This window comes from Marmota monax, unplaced genomic scaffold (assembly GCF_021218885.2).
Source record: "Marmota monax isolate L192 unplaced genomic scaffold, Marmota_monax_Labrador192_F-V1.1 WCK01_AAM20220418_F8-fsc00021, whole genome shotgun sequence".
Lineage (NCBI taxonomy): Eukaryota > Metazoa > Chordata > Mammalia > Rodentia > Sciuridae > Marmota > Marmota monax.
Genome location: NW_026695228.1, coordinates 22324296 through 22340696, shown reverse-complemented (window position 1 = coordinate 22340696; position 16401 = coordinate 22324296). Strand labels below are relative to the sequence as shown.

Here is a 16401-nt window from a genome sequence, read left to right as displayed (position 1 = left end):
CAGTCCATTTTTTGGCTTATTTTTCTTATGAAGAAAGGATCATGTTCCCCATCCCAATTTATAATTTGGCTGACTAGATGGGAATAAGATACTTGTTTCCAAGTAAACAGTTGGTCCCTTCCTAATGAATTGAGGAGTTGTGGTTCCTGCTCTATGGGAGTCACTGTTTCATTCACAGGTGGTCCACTGAAGACTCTTTTCCTTACCCACCATCTATTGTTAATCTCTGTTCTAGTAGGAGAGTGTCCTGCTGGGCATTGGGCATTGTACATGCCTGTAATCTCAGTTCCTCTGGAGGTTGAGGCAAGAGAATCTCAAGTTCAAAGCCACACTGGGCAATTTAGCCAAACTTTGTCCCAATTTTTTTTTTTTAATATTTTGTTTTTTAGTTGTAGTTGGACACAATACCTTTATTTTATTTATTTTTATGTGGTACAAAGGATCGAACCCAGGGTCTCCCACCTGCTGGGAACGCACTCTACCACTGAGCATCATCCCCAGCCCCCCCAGATTTTTAAAAATAATTTTTTAAGGGCTAGGACTGTACTTCAGTGGCATAGTACACCTTAGATTAATACCCAGTGCAGCTAAAAATAAATAAATAAAAATGTATGTATACGTGAGTGTGATCAGTACTGTAATTTAAAAGTCTTATTGAACCTCATGAAAATAGAATGGACAATAGAGTTGAGGAAGAGCATCAGGAAGGGAGAAGGGGTGTGAAATGAGAAATGAAAATTGGGAAATGAAATTGATCAAATTATGGTATATGTATGTACACATATCACAATAAATTCTATTATTATGTATAATTGTAATGCACCAATAAAATATTTTTTAAAAGTCTTTCAGGGGTTAGGGCTATAGCTCAGTGGCAGAGCACTTGCCTAGCATAAGTGAGGCACTGGGTTCGATCCTCAGCACTGCGTGAAAAATAAATAAATAAATAAATAAATAAAGGCATGCTGTACATCTACAAGTATATAAAAAAAGTTTTTAAAAAGTCTTTCAGTAGGCATATGTATTTGGATATTAGGCAAGCTATTACTTTATAGTTGCTAGGATTTTAAGCATTGGTGGGTAGTTATTATACTTACCAGTTTGGGGAAAGTAGTTTCTGTTGATTAGTCACAGGTGTTTTGGGAATTGTAGAGTTTTACTGATATATGTGAAAGGACACATCTTGGTGATATTGAGCCTTTTCTAAGATTATGTGTCTTTGTTCCCCTTATTTCATTGTCCAATAACATCCATAATGTTTTTCCTTTGCTATAGTGAATTGCTCTTTTTAAATTTTTTTTCCTTCTTTTTGGTGCATTATTATTTTTTTAAATATTTACTTTTTAGTTGTAGTTGGACACAATACCTTTATTTATTTTTTTTACTTATTTTTATGTGGTGCCGAGAATCAAACCCAGGGCCTTGAACGTGCTAGGCGAGCGATCTACCGCTGAGCCACAACCCCAGCCCGTTACTGGTGCTTTATAAACATTTATAACAGTGGGATTTGTTATAATATATTCATATGTGCATACAATAAGACAGCATAGTTTGAACAATTTCAATCCCCAGTACCTCCCCTTTCCCTCTCCTCCCTCCTCCTGATCCCCTTATTCTATTCTTCTGGTCTCCCTTCTGGTTTTTTTTTTTAATTTGTTCTAATTGGTTATGCATGACAGTATAATGCATTTTGACACATTGTACACAAATGGAGCACAATTTCTCATTTCTCTGGTTGTACCTGGTGCAGAGTCACACCAGTAGTGTAAATAAGTAAATAAATATATATATTATATATATAAATATATATATATAATGTATATATATATTTAATATATAAATAATAATGGATATTATTACTATATATATGTATATATATTATAAATATATATATATATGTATATATATTATAAATATATATATATATAGTAATAATATCCATCTCATTCTACCATCCTTCCTATTCCCACAGCCCTACCCTTCCCCCTACTCCCCTCTGCACAATCCAGAGTTCCTTCACTCTTGCCCTATGCATCCCCCATATGAATTGCTCTTAATGAATATTATTTAGTATTGAATTAATAGTGATCTATAAAACATCATGTACAAGCTTCAAAATACTGTCTCAGTGCAATCACAGAGCATGCACTGGATTCCCTAAGGAACAAGTTATGACAAGAGTTGTTAAATTGTATGTTTTACAAGCTTCCTCTGGTTAGTGGGTCAGAATATTGCAAACATTCAATGAGACAATAAGACTTGTCTCAGGAATATGGATTCTATAGGCGAGGATGGTATGATTCCTTTTGTCAATCAGACACGTGTTCTTTCTCATCAGGGCTACTCCAATATATGGAATATGGAAAGGGAACATTTGGGTAAAGATGTCAGGCATGATCACGTTTATGCCATGAATTTAGCTACAATATAGTAATTTTTCTATAATGTTGTAATAATTCATATTCATTTTCTGGGTCTACATTTGGGGAAGAAAAAGGAATATCAAAGCATTGAAGATGTGTACAAAAATTCCAAGGAGAACTGGACACGGTGGCACACGCCTGTCATCCTAGCGGCTTGGGAGGCTGAAGCAGGAGGATCACGAGTTCAAAGCCAGCCTCAGCAAAAGTGAGGTGCTAAGCAACTCAGTGAGACCCTGTCTCTAAGTAAAATACAAAATAGGGCTGGGAGTGTGGCTCAGTGGTTGAGTGTCCCTGAGTTCAATCCCCCATACCCCCCGGAAAAAAAAAATTCAAGGAGAAATCTAAGGTAACTTAAAGGAGAAAGCAATGTCCCTCAAGAATCTTGGAGAAGAGAGGGGTGTGGTGGCACATGCCTATAATCCCAGCAATTTGAAAGGCTTAGGCAGGAAGATCACAAGTTTGAAGCCAGCTTCAGTGACTTAGCAAGACTCTGCCTCAAAAGAAAAAAATCAAAAGGACCGGGGATGTAGCACAGTAGTAAAGCATTTTTGGGTTCAATTCCCAGTACCAAAAAATAAAATAAAATGAAGAATCTTGGAGTAACAGGAAATTGGGAGAAAAAAATGAGACAAATAACCCCAGCTTCAAATGGATTTGATCTCAGAAAACTTTCTCCAAACATGCATTCAAGTTAGTACCCACCCATAACTTCTAAGTTGATACAACATCTTGGCCTCTTTTATTTCCCCTGGAGTCAACAAATTCTTGTTTCATGCTCATTTGAAATGGAAACATTCTAGGTGCTAAGAGTCAGTAGTAATTAAGAACCAAGATGCTGGGCACAGTGGCACAGCTATAATCCCAGTGACTTGAGAGGCTGAGAAAGGAGAATCGCAAGTTGGAGGCCAGCCTCAGCAACTTAGCAAGGCCCTAAGCCACTTAGTGAGACCCTGTCTCAAAATAAAATATAAAAAGGCCTGGGTTTGTGGCTCAGTGTAAAGCACCTCTGGGTTCAATCCCCTGGTACTCCCAAAATAGGAAAAAAGGTATTCTCCCCCCAGATTTTCATGTTCATTTGGGAAGCTCTCCTGTACATGGATGACATAATGGCCAGTTATGTGATAAGGGAGGCCCAGGTGACTATAGGAGTAACATGTTGTTCAGAGACCCAGTCAGGGGATTTTAGAGGCATCCGGAGGTGGTGATGTGTAAAGTGAGACCTGCACCATGTTTAATTGCGATTCAGGTGAGGCGGGCAGGTGTGAGGCTTTTCCAGGTATAAGGAATAGCAAGTACAAAAGTATGAGACAGAAGCATGGCACATGGGGCTGGGGATGTGGCTCAAGCGGTAGCACGCTCACCTGGCATGCGTGCGGCCCGGGTTCGATCCTCAGCACCACATACAAAGAAAAGACGTTGTGTCCGCCAAGAACTGAAAAATAAATATTAAAAAAAAGAAGAAGAAGAATGGCACATGTGGAGATGATGATGTGTTTACTGAGCCCAGTTGGAAGGAGCTGAGGGGGTTCTGAGACATCAAGGCAGAGAGGTGGGAGCACAGTATCATGAGACTATGAAAGCCATTTGAAAAGTTTTTTGTTTTTTTTTTTCTCAGCACAGTTGAAAATCTCATTTCTGCATAAGTGGTCTGATATTCTATTGGGGGAACATTCATGAATATTTGAGTTGATTCCCATATGGCATTTTCATTAACATCTAATGCATATCCCTAGCAGATCATCTTTATTAGTTATTTTAGTTCTGCATCAAGGAGGTGATTGCTGGGTTGCAGGGGAGGCCTCCATCGGCTAGAATACACACTGCCAGTTTAACACAGTGTTTCTACCAGTCAGTTGGCTTTAAGCATGAGCAATATGAGAAGATTCCTGTTGGCAGACACTGTGTAGATTTTTCATTTCCAGTCTGGAGGTTCCAGCCTGTCAGCACCTCTGTGTATTAAACAACCTAGGTTTACCCCATGCCCCATTTCAGGGATTTTTACGTATGTTTCTAATTGATTTACATGATTGATTAGCTCATTGGACCTTCATAATTTTCTCCATCTCTAACCCATCTCTAACCCTACACCTTTGCCCAGAGCTCCAGGGGCTAAGTTCAACTTTACCATCATTTTGTCAATTACAAATGAAAGTAATTTTTAAAAAATATTTTTTAGTTGTAGTTGGACACAATACCTTTATTTCACTTATTTATTTTTTATGTGGTGCTGAGGATCAAACCCAGGCTCTTGCATGTGCGAGGAGAGCGTTCTACTGCTGAACCTCAACCCCAGCCCTGAAAATAATTTTTTAAGTCTACCCTTTAAGCATAACTTGGTTTTTCTGGGTACCAGACCATTCCCAATCCTGAAACTACATAGAAGTCTCCAGTACCAGTGATCTTATCAGCACACACACACACAAAAAAAAAACAGTCTTTTCATTCCAGAGATTCCAAGAGACTTAGAAGTCTGTGGGTCAGAATCTCCAGACTAAGACCCAATAGTGTGTGTCTTCAGTGATCATGTGGTGAAAGGTTATGGAGAATAGCAGCAAAGAAAATGTCCCTACTACTCACTCAGAATACCACCATCTATTCTGTAAGACCGTTTCAAAAGAGTCATTTATGAGGAAGCATGTGAGAGAGACCCAGGGGATTCATCTTTGGGTCTCTTTGAGTTTTTGAATGGGAGAAGTATTCTAAAATGCCTAGGATTTATTCTAAAAATGACTGGATGGATCCATAGTGGTAAAGATGAAATAAAGAGACAATTTTGAAAGAGTAAACAGAACATGTTAACACGTAGGCACAGAGTACCTGGGGACAACCATAACTGTGATCATCAGGGGTCCTCTGAAGCAGACGATAAAGGGGAGAGTTTACATCCATTAGCATTTTCCATATAGGATTGTTCACATGAAAACAATCACTTGATAGCATCTTTTCGTTCTCAAAGGAATCATAATTCCTGCTTTTGAAAGCCAGGATGTCTCAGGATTTTTCTAGTCTATAAATAGTCAAGACAGAATGTTTCCTATTCACAAAATTACATTTGGCATCTCTTTCTCATTTAACTCATTAATGTTGAAGTGAAGCTGGTGAATAACCTGCAGTGGGGAGAAGAGGCCAGTGCTTCTAAGCTGAGGCTGGTCTTGAGCCTGGAAAAAGAGGGCAGTGAACTTCCCCAGGGTGCTTAATGGGAAGCAGCCCCTTCCTGTAGGTGATCTCCAGCTGGTGAGAACAACTGCAATGGGAAAGATGACAGTGAGAGGTGGCAGAGCCTGAAAAGCAGAAGACCCACATGCAGATGGAATTTGGGGCTTTTGTTCTTTCTGAGGTTGTTCCTCTGGTTTCCTTGGGGCTGTTTTCTAGACAGTATTTAGGTTTGGGTATGCATACATTTACTGGAATCTATGTATAACTTGTGTACATGAAGGAAATGTGGGAAGGTCAGGTTTAGAGAAAGACACTTTAGTATCCTCCTGGAGAAATTATTTGTGAACTTTAAAGAGATCTGATTTCTTGAGATCTGAATGTTAAGGTGACTCCAGGTAAGGGTGTCCCTCTAGTGAATATTAAGTCTTTGAAGGAAGAAGAGTTTCCCCACGGCGATGAAGGGACAGAAGGATATAGTGAACTCCCAGATAAAATTCTTAGGTGTGCCTCAGCACCAGGGACTGATCCATTCTTGGGCTCCATTTCTGCCTTCATTCTGGACCTCAAGCTTGGGCATATGTTTCACCTTCTGAATGTGCAGTTTCCCTTGTGAGCCTGAATGAGGCGGGCTGCCCTTTTGAACCAATTCAAATATTTGCTTTTCTTCCAGCTTGATTCCTTTGTAAAATACTACCATAGAACTCCAGCTACTTCATGAAATGAATAAAGAATAACTGAATAAATCCTTTGTTAACATGTTTTTATTTTCTTGGATGAAAATGGATGGATTGTCAGAAAAGGCATGACACACCACCTTGGCCACGATGGTAACTGCCTCATCCCAAACTTCTGAGCTCGGACAGTGTGCGTCCTGCATTAGTCTGAGTTGACTTCCTTCTCTGAGGTGACGGTGTCCCCATGGGACACTCTGAAGCTGCCTGAGCGCACGCACTTGTTACCCCATTTCCAGAGGGTAGAGGAAGAGCCCAGAGTAAAGTCAGTGCCACTTCTGAATAGCCAGGATCAAGTTCTGCTTAAATGCAAGACTCCCTTAGGATAGGTAAGGACCAGGCCTTGGGAGAACCGCGGGCTGGGAAGGGCTGTGGCTTGAGTCCATCATTTGGGATTCAGCCAGGTAGTGGATCCTTCTCTTGTCACTCAGGGCTCAGGGGCGGGTCCTCAGGGGCGGATCCACTAGTCGATCAGAGTCGTGTGGGCGGGGTTTTGTGAACTGTCCAGTCAGAAGCACGGTTTGGGAGAGGCGGCGACCCATACTTCTCGCGATCTTACTTTCTGGAGCCGCCATAGTCGGTATCTTGGGTTAGGAGTCGGAGGAGGCCCCGGGTCCTGGAACGGCTGCGGCTCCGTTACGTCCGCAGATTCCTGCCGGGTGGGCTGCTTAGGGAGGACGCGGGAGCCGGCCATCACAAAATGGTGAGTGTTGTAGGGCGGGTATCTGCCGGAGGGGAGCAGGGTCTCCTTGGAAACGACCGGAGGCAGCTGGGGTGACCCAGGCCTCCCAGGCCTCCCGGCCGCCGCCCCGAGTCTGCAGCGGCCTGCTCCGCTCCTTCCCCTCCAGCCAGCGCGGTGGGGCTGGGCCGCTAGGGACGGCGGCGTCTCGTCCCGTCCACTCAGTGCCGCTGAGGCCTGGAGTCTTGTCCGAGCAGCTCGGCGTCCGCAGCCCCGCGTCTCCCCGTACGCTGCCGTGACCGTGGGAAGGTCACGGGGAGACTCCCACTCGTATGTGGGGTTCGAGTTTGGAAGGATTTGTATGTGATGTCCCCAGAACCTCCTTTCTCCTCAAGGTAGTCCTGCTTTCCTCACATCTTCTAAATGCTTGGGAAACAGGGTCTCAAATACGCGACCTGTCCCCTCAGCCCCGTGCTTCTTGGGGCTGACAAAGATTGCCAAACTCATTGGTAAGGAGGATCCACATGCACATTGGTTGGTGGGAGTGAAGGGTGTTGCCCTCTGTGATGTAATCGTTATTTTCCCTGGACTGTCTCTAGACATTCTTTTTTAAAAATAACATGCTGGTTGAGGTAGGACATGCCATCATTTGAAAGGAGTGTTGCAATAGGAGGAAAGCCTCAACTGTTGAGGTCTGGAAGCATCTGAAGGACTAGGCAATGGAGGAGAGGTCGGGGTGTGGAGGGTGGCAACATCAGATCCTAGATGTGAGAGCGTATGCCCCTGAGGTCAGCCCCTTCTTAGGATGACAGTAATGTAGGGATTGTGTTCTGGTTCAGGCTGACTCAAAGTTCAGAGGTCTTGAAGAAGAAGAGAAATATAAGGAAATTTCAGGGAACTGTTTTGTTTCTACTGATCATTTCAATTAATCATTTTTTGAGGCAAAAAGTGGGATTTTTGGAAAGTGTGTTTTGTCCTTGTAGATTCAAAAATGGTAAAGGACATCATTTTGGTGTAATGAGAACAGTGTCTCTTTGCACTGTTTTTCCAACACAACAAGGAAATATGAGATAGGGATTCTTTAATCGCCACCGTTTACCATGATTACAATGTTTGGGTAAAATTTATCATCTTCAGGTGTTTGCTTTTGCATCCAGAGAGTTGGTCTAATCAGAATGTAATTCGTGCTGATTGAGAAAGTCTATGTGGGGCAGTCTGATGGAAAGAAGCCTTGGAGAAAGATATTTATGACTTTGAGAGTTTATTTGGGTGTGTAGAATAAAAAATAATTTTGTTTTTGTCCCACATTCTGATACAGACATCTAAAATCCTTGAAAGTTCCTGGGTAGTAGGAGTGTCTTTCCTTATTTATCATGAGTCCATATTAGGCAATGTCTGAATTCTTTCTAATGACATAACAGAATTGAACCTAGGCCTTGTGTATTCTAGACAGTTGCTTTAGCACTGAGCTGCATCCCCAAACCTTTTTTATTTTGCAGCAAGTTCTCACAGAGTTGCTCAGGCTGGCTTCTTGATCCTCCTGCATCAGCCTCCCAAATAGCTGGGATTTCAGGCGTGCTCCGCCACACCTGACTCCAGCCTTTGTTTTTAAATTTCATTTTGAGACAGGCTTAGTTATTCAGTATGGCCTTGAACTTGCCCCAGCTTCTTGGGTAGCTGTGATTAGAGGCAAGCATGTCCAATCCCAGCTCTAGGCCTTTTATTATTATTTCTTGCCCTTTGTTTCTCTTCATCTATTGATTTTTGGAATTTTGTCGTTTAGGTTTTTGAGGTGGCTGATTACATTAATGGATTTTTAAGTTCTTTTATGTTTATAATAGATCTCACTTAGTTTTGGCATATAATTCTGCTTATGAATTGAAGGATGTAATTGATATTCGGTGAGGATTTTTTCATCTTTATTTATAAGAGATGTTTGTGGGTTTTGTTTTTTTTTTCTAACATCTCTAGTATTGATATGGCAATATGAACATCATGGCATAGATTATAAAGTATTACCTCTGCTTCTATTACTGGGAAAAGATTGTAGATGATTTTCATTAAATATTAGTCAAAACAAAGCAGTGAGACCATGTGAGCCTGGTCCTTCCTATTATTGTTTTAATTTCTTGACTACATATAGTCTTATTTACATTGATGTTTTTTGTTTTTGTTTTGTACTGGGGATTGAATTCAGGGGCACATCCTCATCCCTATTTTGTATTTTATTTAGAGACAGGGTCTCACTGAGTTGCTTAGTGCCTCGGAGATTCCCTTTGAACTCACGATCCTCCTGTGTCAGCCTCCCAAGCTACTGGGATTACAGGCTTGCGCCACTATGCCTGGCTTTCTGTGAGAGTTTTTGTAGATTGCTTCTTTCTAGGAATTGATAGATTTCATACAAGTGATAAAATTGATGAGCATGGGAATTGTTTATAAAATTCCTGAATCTGCCGTTGAATTAGTAACTTTAAACAATGGACTTTCTTGAGAGCTGCACAATGCTCCTAACATTGCACATTTGCAACTGAAGAATGTAACTGAGGAAATAGCTGCATACTGTGGCTAACTCTGTAACTTTCATGAATACAAAGAATAATGCTTGCGTAGTCTTTAATCTAATTTAGAGACATATAATAAAGATTGCTGCTGTAATTCTTTAGACCTGCTTTTCCATCAGAGAACAGTGCTCAGTCTGACCCCAGCTGTTTTATCTTCAAGATCTGCCAGTGTTGACTCTTATTTCTTCCAATCTCCCATTGCTCCTCTCCGGAGTCGCGGCACTTGGGTTTGATCCCTAGCACTGGAAAAAATAATGAAAAGAATGTGTACTTGGCCATTATTAGATAAAGCATTCTGTCATATCCAGTGACTACAGAAATCATGCTGTTGATTTCAAATATACCATTAGTAATTTTCTGTCTTCTTAATTTGTCAATTACTGTTGAACTCTCCAGACATGTTTGTGTTGAATCTCAAGACATGGTTGATCTATGATTTTCCTTTCAGTTCCATGCTTTTGTCTCATGTTGTTTGATGCATTTTTTTTAATATTTATTTTTTAGTTTTCGGCGGACACAACATCTTTGTATGTGGTGCTGAGGATCGAACCCAGGCCGCACACATGCCAGGCGAGCGCACTACCGCTTGAACCACATCCCCAGCCCCTTGATGCATTTTTTAGGGGAATACATATTAAAGATTGTTGTGTTTTCTTGGACAATGGACTGCTTTACATTTAATCCCTTGCTCTTTATTATTTTGTTATCAGATACAGCTTAATTAGTCTCTATATCTTCTAGATGGTTTCTTATATCAATGCTAGAATGGTGTATCATTCTAGATAAATTTATTTAGTCTTCGTCTTTATATTGATCTTATTTTTCAAATATTTACACTTTTTTATTGAAAAAAGATTGCGTACAATTATAATTTGAAACAATGCTTTCAAACATGTATACCTTGTCAAGTGGCTAAATTGAGATCTTTGACAGATATATTACTTTATATATCTAGTGTTTTGTTTTAGAACACTTAATTGTAATTACATTCTGTTGGCTATAGTTAAGATCATTGTATTGTACCCTGAAAAACATTATGCAGTTACATTTTAAGTAAGGAAAACAGTATTTAATGGACACACAAACAAAAAACTGGCTCACTACATAATAAGCCTAGTGTCCTGCTGGGACTGGTTGTGCACGTCTCTAAGCCCAGTTGCTTTGGAGGCTGAGGCAAGGGGATTATAAGTTGGAAGACATCCTCGGTACCTTAGCAAGATCTTGTCCCCCAAAAAAATTTGAAGAAAGGGATGGTGATGTTGGTTAGTGGTAGAGTTCCTGTGTGTTCAGTACATAGTACTACCCCCCTAAACGTTAAAAAGTAGTAAAGGGTGCTGAATAGCATAGTTTAAAAGGCTTTTATCAATATTAGGCAAACTATCACTTTCTAGTTCCAATGATTTTAATCATTATACATTTTAAGCATTTATTACACCTACTAGTGGGGAAAGTAGTTTTTGACATCTTGTCAAAGGTGTGTTTGGGGAATTATTCAATTTTACTGATGTGTGTTGGTGATACATACCCCATTCTAAGATCATTGGCATATACTGTTTGGGTACACTTAAACCCTCTTTACAGTTGCACTGTTGAGATTGATAGTAGTAGCAATTCCTAGATACTGATAAAGGTTGGACTTTGTTCTTAAGCATTTCTAAGAACTTGCAGTCTTGGGAAAGCTTGTGTTAACTCTCTTGTGCACACCAAGTGGTAGGACTTTGTTATGAGAGGTACAGATCAGGTTTACCAAAGAAGTTGGGGTGAGCCGGGAGGCTAATGTGTGTTCCTGTTCTGCTGTTAACACATAGTTGTAGGTCAGCCTCAGAATTGTTGAGTGAGGATGTGACTGTGGATGGAGAAGAGGAGTGTGGTGACCAAACATGGAATGAACTCAGCCTCATGTCAACTCTTTATGAAGTGAACTGCAATCTCCAGTATGAAGTCTTACCCTTCCTCTTGGAAATAATATGGGATGTTTTTTTAGGATTCAGTGACCTTTGAGGATGTTGTTGTGACCTTCACCCTGGGAGAGTGGACTTTGTTGGATCCTTCCCAGAAGCAGCTCTACAGAGATGTGATGTGGGATACCTTCAAGAACCTGGCCTCTATAAGTAAGTGTGACACTGTTCCCTCCTTAGTCATTCACAGAACAAGTGTTTTCTTGCTCATTAGTTCTGCTCCATTATATGGAATATGAAAAAGAACATTTGGGTGAATATATAGGTTTGGTCAAATTATGCTATCAACCTAGCTAGAATCAAATAATTGTACATCAGTGTTTAAAAAATGGATACTGATTTTTCTGGGTCTATATTTTAGAAAAAGAAAGAGGAGATCAGACCACTGAAGATGTGCACCAGAATCCCAGAAGAGAAATAAGGTAATGAGCACCGAAAGGAGAAATCAGTGTCCCTCAGGAATCTGGGAGTGACAAGAAGTTTTAAAAACAAGCAAATGATACTAATAAGCCCAGCTTCAAATTGATTTTGTCTCTCAAAATTTTCTCCCAACATGCATTGAGGTCTGTAATCTGGAAATTTAAAATCCAAAATGTTCCAACATGATGCCTGATGTGACATGTTCTTGGGGGTTCATTGTGCACAAGCTTTATAACATGCCTAAAATTATTTAAACATATCATGTGAAATTACCTTAAGGCTGTTTAGGTGCTGTGATACAAAAGTGAACTTTGTGTTCCATTGTGACCCATCCTCAAGATATCTTACTATGTACATGAAAATATTTGAAGATCCAAACATTTTTGATCCACAGGATTTTCCATAAGGAATACTTGATTGCATTTAAAGGTGATATAGACATTCAGTGTTTGCCAAAACACTTTTCTTGAAAACAGTATTAAGATACTCCATAATAATACAACTACTTTGATAATATCGGTGTTCAAACCATCCAGTAGAGCATTCAGTCCATTCATATTAAAAAATTCTTACAGGGCATAAAAGAGTGCTTCTGGTAAGTCATGAAGAAGGAAAATCTTAGTAATGTGCTTCTCATTTCTTCCAGAAGTCAAGAGGAAGGGAGATGCTGTGAACATAAAGAAAGTAATCAGTGTGGAGAAAGCGTCAGCTGTAAACCTGATTGTCTTGAAAACAAGATAATTCCTCCTGGAGTAAAATCAAGTGAAAGCCCGGTGTGTGGAGAAGTCCTCGTTGGTCATTCATCTATAAATGTGCCCCTCAGAGCTCACATTGAACAGAAACCATATGATTATCCAGAGTATGGGGAGAACCCATATAAATATAATGAATGTGGAAAAGCCTTCAGTTCTCCCCAGTTCTTTGAGGAATTTGAAGGAACTCACATTGAGGGCAGATATCATGAATGTAGACAATGTGGAAGAGTCTTCAGTCTTCCCAGTTCCCTTCAAATACATGAAAGAATTCACACTGGAGAGAAACCCTATGTATGCAAGGATTGTGGGAAAGCCTTTACTCGTTCCAGGTCTGTTCACAGACATGAAAGAACTCACACTGGAGAGAAACCTTACATATGTAAGCAATGTGGGAAAGCCTTAAGTGATTCAAGTTCCCTTACAATACATGAAAGAACTCACACTGGAGAGAAACCCTATGTATGTAAGGATTGTGGGAAGGCTTTCACCCATACTAGGTCCTTTTACAGGCATGAAAGAACTCACAGTGGAGAGAAACCCTATATATGTAGGCAGTGTGGGAAGGCCTTGAGTGATTCAAGTACCCTTAAAATACATGAAAGAACTCACACTGGTGAGAAACCCTATGTATGTAAGGAATGTGGGAAAACCTTTAATTCTTCCAGTTACATTCGAATACATGAAAAAGCTCACACTGGAGAGAAACGGTATATGTGTAAAAAATGTGGAACTGCCTTTGGTTATTACAGTTCCCTTAAAAAGCATGAAAGAATTCACGTTGGAGCAAAACCCTATATGTAAGGAGAGTGGGAAATCGTAGATATTTCATTTCCTTTCACAAACAAAAAGACACCCTGATGAGAAACCCTATGTGTATAAACAACGTAGGGGAAAATACAGTCACTGCAGTCATGTTCTTAGACATAAAGAACACAAAATAGAGATAAACTCTATGTGTATATAAAATGAGTGTGGAAACACTATTAGTTCTTCCATTATCTTGGAATACATGAAAGAATTCACACAGGAGACAAACACTATACATGTAAGCAATGTGGAAAAGGCTTGCATTCTTTCCATTATATTGAAACCCATGAATGAACTCCATGTTTAAGAGAAACCTTGTGTGTGGATGCATTGTGGGAAGGCAGGCAGTCGTTCCATTTCCTTTCACAGACATGGAGGAACTCACGCTGGAGAATAACCCTGAATAAAGTACGTGGGAAGACTTTGTTATTACATAAGCTTTCTAGCAGACTTTAGAATGCACATTGCAGAGAACTTGTATTAATGTAAATCATGTGGGAATGCCTCTAGTTATCTTGATTCTATATATATATATGTATATATGTACATAGATACAGTATGGAGAGAAGCCTAGAATAGAAGAGAAATGCAAAAAGATTAAGTTGGCCTACATATACACAGGATCAAACTCTGTGAAAAATACAAGATCTTTTCAGTTTTAATAATTTCAACGTCCTGTGAAAATTTCTCAGGTAGTGGAACCCTATAAATGTAATTAATATGAAGAGCTTGATATAATTTGTTTAGCATTCTCTAGAGAATTCACTATAGGAAACATACTAAAACTTATAAATATATTGTGTTCATAAGTGGCTCATTCTGAAAGTAGATCTCTACAGTCTAGATTTCTAATTTATATTCTTAAAAATAAATGTTGAGAAACATATCTCTGCAAGTTTCATTTAGGCAATAGCATGAGAGTTTATATATGTAGTTGTCTTTCAGTCAAATGAGTTTTTGTCCTTTGAACTTGAACCATGTTGTGGATCCATAGGTGAATTAAACTGTGTTTCAAATGTGCCATAGGCCTAACTTTTATGCAATTTTTAAATAATTGTGGTTAAAAGGCTACTGAAAAGTAAGGTGGTTTTAGAGTTTTTTTGTTTTTGTTTTTTTGGTACTGGGGTTCTATGTTTTTTTTTAGAAACACTTTCTTATAGATTAACATTTTCTTTTGATTTTGTATTTTCACAAAATTCAAAATGTAGTGATAATATATATTTTGGGATACAGATCTAATAAAAATAAGAAAATTCTTTATAGATGGAATAATAATTCAGTTAACTGGGAATTAAAAGTTAAGAATTTCTGTCACACTAATTACAGATATGTTCTGTAAAAATAATTCTTAGCTGAAAGGCTTTGCAAATTCAGTTTGTTAGATTTGGACTACAAATCATAATTGGTGTGTAAGATATTTTTACCAGTACCAAGAAAGAAACAAAAATCAGAAGAAATCAAAGACCACCAAAAATAGATATTGTTTCTTACCTTTTTTTCTAATATCTGTATGCTGCTTTATTTCACATTTCATTGCATTTGACCTCCTTGTTGACAAAGTCATCTGTTTGCTCAGAGATGGATTAGAATTATTTAGCAGAAAAGAGAAAGAATAAATTTGTAATTATTGACTACCAAAATTAATGTTTTTAGTTCTTTTTTTTTTTTTTGGTACCACAGATTGAACCCAGAGGTGCTTAACTTAACACTGAGTAACATCTCCAGCCCCCACCCCCCTTTTTTTAAATCTAGAGACAGGATCTCACTAAGTTGCTTAGTGCCTCCCCCTAAGTTGCTGAGGCTGACTTTGAACTTGTGATCCTCCAGCCTCAGCCTCTGAACCATTGGAATTACAGGTGTGCACCACCACACCCAACACAAGCTAGTGGTTCTATTTGGAGGTGGCAGTTCTCTTAAGAGGTGGGGCCTCCTTGGAGAAACTGGACATCTGAGATGTGGGAGATGTTGGAACACAAGCCTCTTCCTTACTTTTTGGTTTTGAGCCACCATGAGGTGAGAAACTCCCTGCCATGCTGTGTTCTGTTATCAGGGGCTGAAATGACAGAGCCAAATGTCAGGACTGACTTCCCTGAAACTGAGCCAAACTAAACTTTCCCTCCTTCCAGTTGTTTATTTTAGTTTTTTGTCTTAGAGATGGAAAACTATCAAACCAAGTGACCATTTAATGAGAAAATAAATGTGGATAGAAGGAAACCATGTGCTGCTGTCATTGAGAAAATGGGTGAAAGACTCTGAAGCTCTTTTGGACACCTTTAGTGCTGCCTCTGCCATGACAGACCCAAAGAGCTTGGCCTGGAGCACAAAACAGTGTAATAGGAGGTGCCTGGGTCACTCATGAGAACTGGAACTTCCTCCAACTTGACCAGAAGACACTGAGCACCGACATTTAAGAGAAACCACTCCTTCATAACCAGATCTAAATTGTCCCCTTCTGGAAAGCCTGCCAACTGCCTTTACTGCAAGGCAAAGGCCTGACTTCACACTCTTTTTTTTTTTTTTTTTTTTTTTAAAGAGAGAGGAGAGAGAGAGAGAGAGAATTTTTAATATTTATTTTTTAGTTTTTCGGCAGACACAACATCTTTGTTTTTTTGTATGTGGTGCTGGGGATCGAACCCGGGCCGCACGCATGCCAGGTGAGCGCGCTACCGCTTGAGCCACATCCCCAGCCCCTGACTTCACACTCTTGTCTCCCCCAGCTCCTGTCCTCCCTCCGACCCCACCTTGACCACGGGAGACTGCAGGGAGCTCCTCAAGCCAAGGCCTTTCTGTTCAGAGATGCTGCAGGAAGGCTTTGTTATGGGCTGGGAAAGGGAGTGGAGATTGAAGGCACCCCAATCCAATTTGGCCTCCTGCAGAGGCCCATCAGAATGTCCTGTGGGGAAGGACACAG

The 16401-nt window shown here is 39.8% G+C and overlaps 1 pseudogene; it reads left to right on the top strand.

Annotated features, from left to right (window-relative positions):
* Positions 1-15130, top strand: part of LOC124087648 (zinc finger protein 878-like) — a 35812-nt pseudogene extending 20682 nt beyond the window's left edge.
* The last annotated feature ends 1271 nt before the right edge of the window (positions 15131-16401 follow it).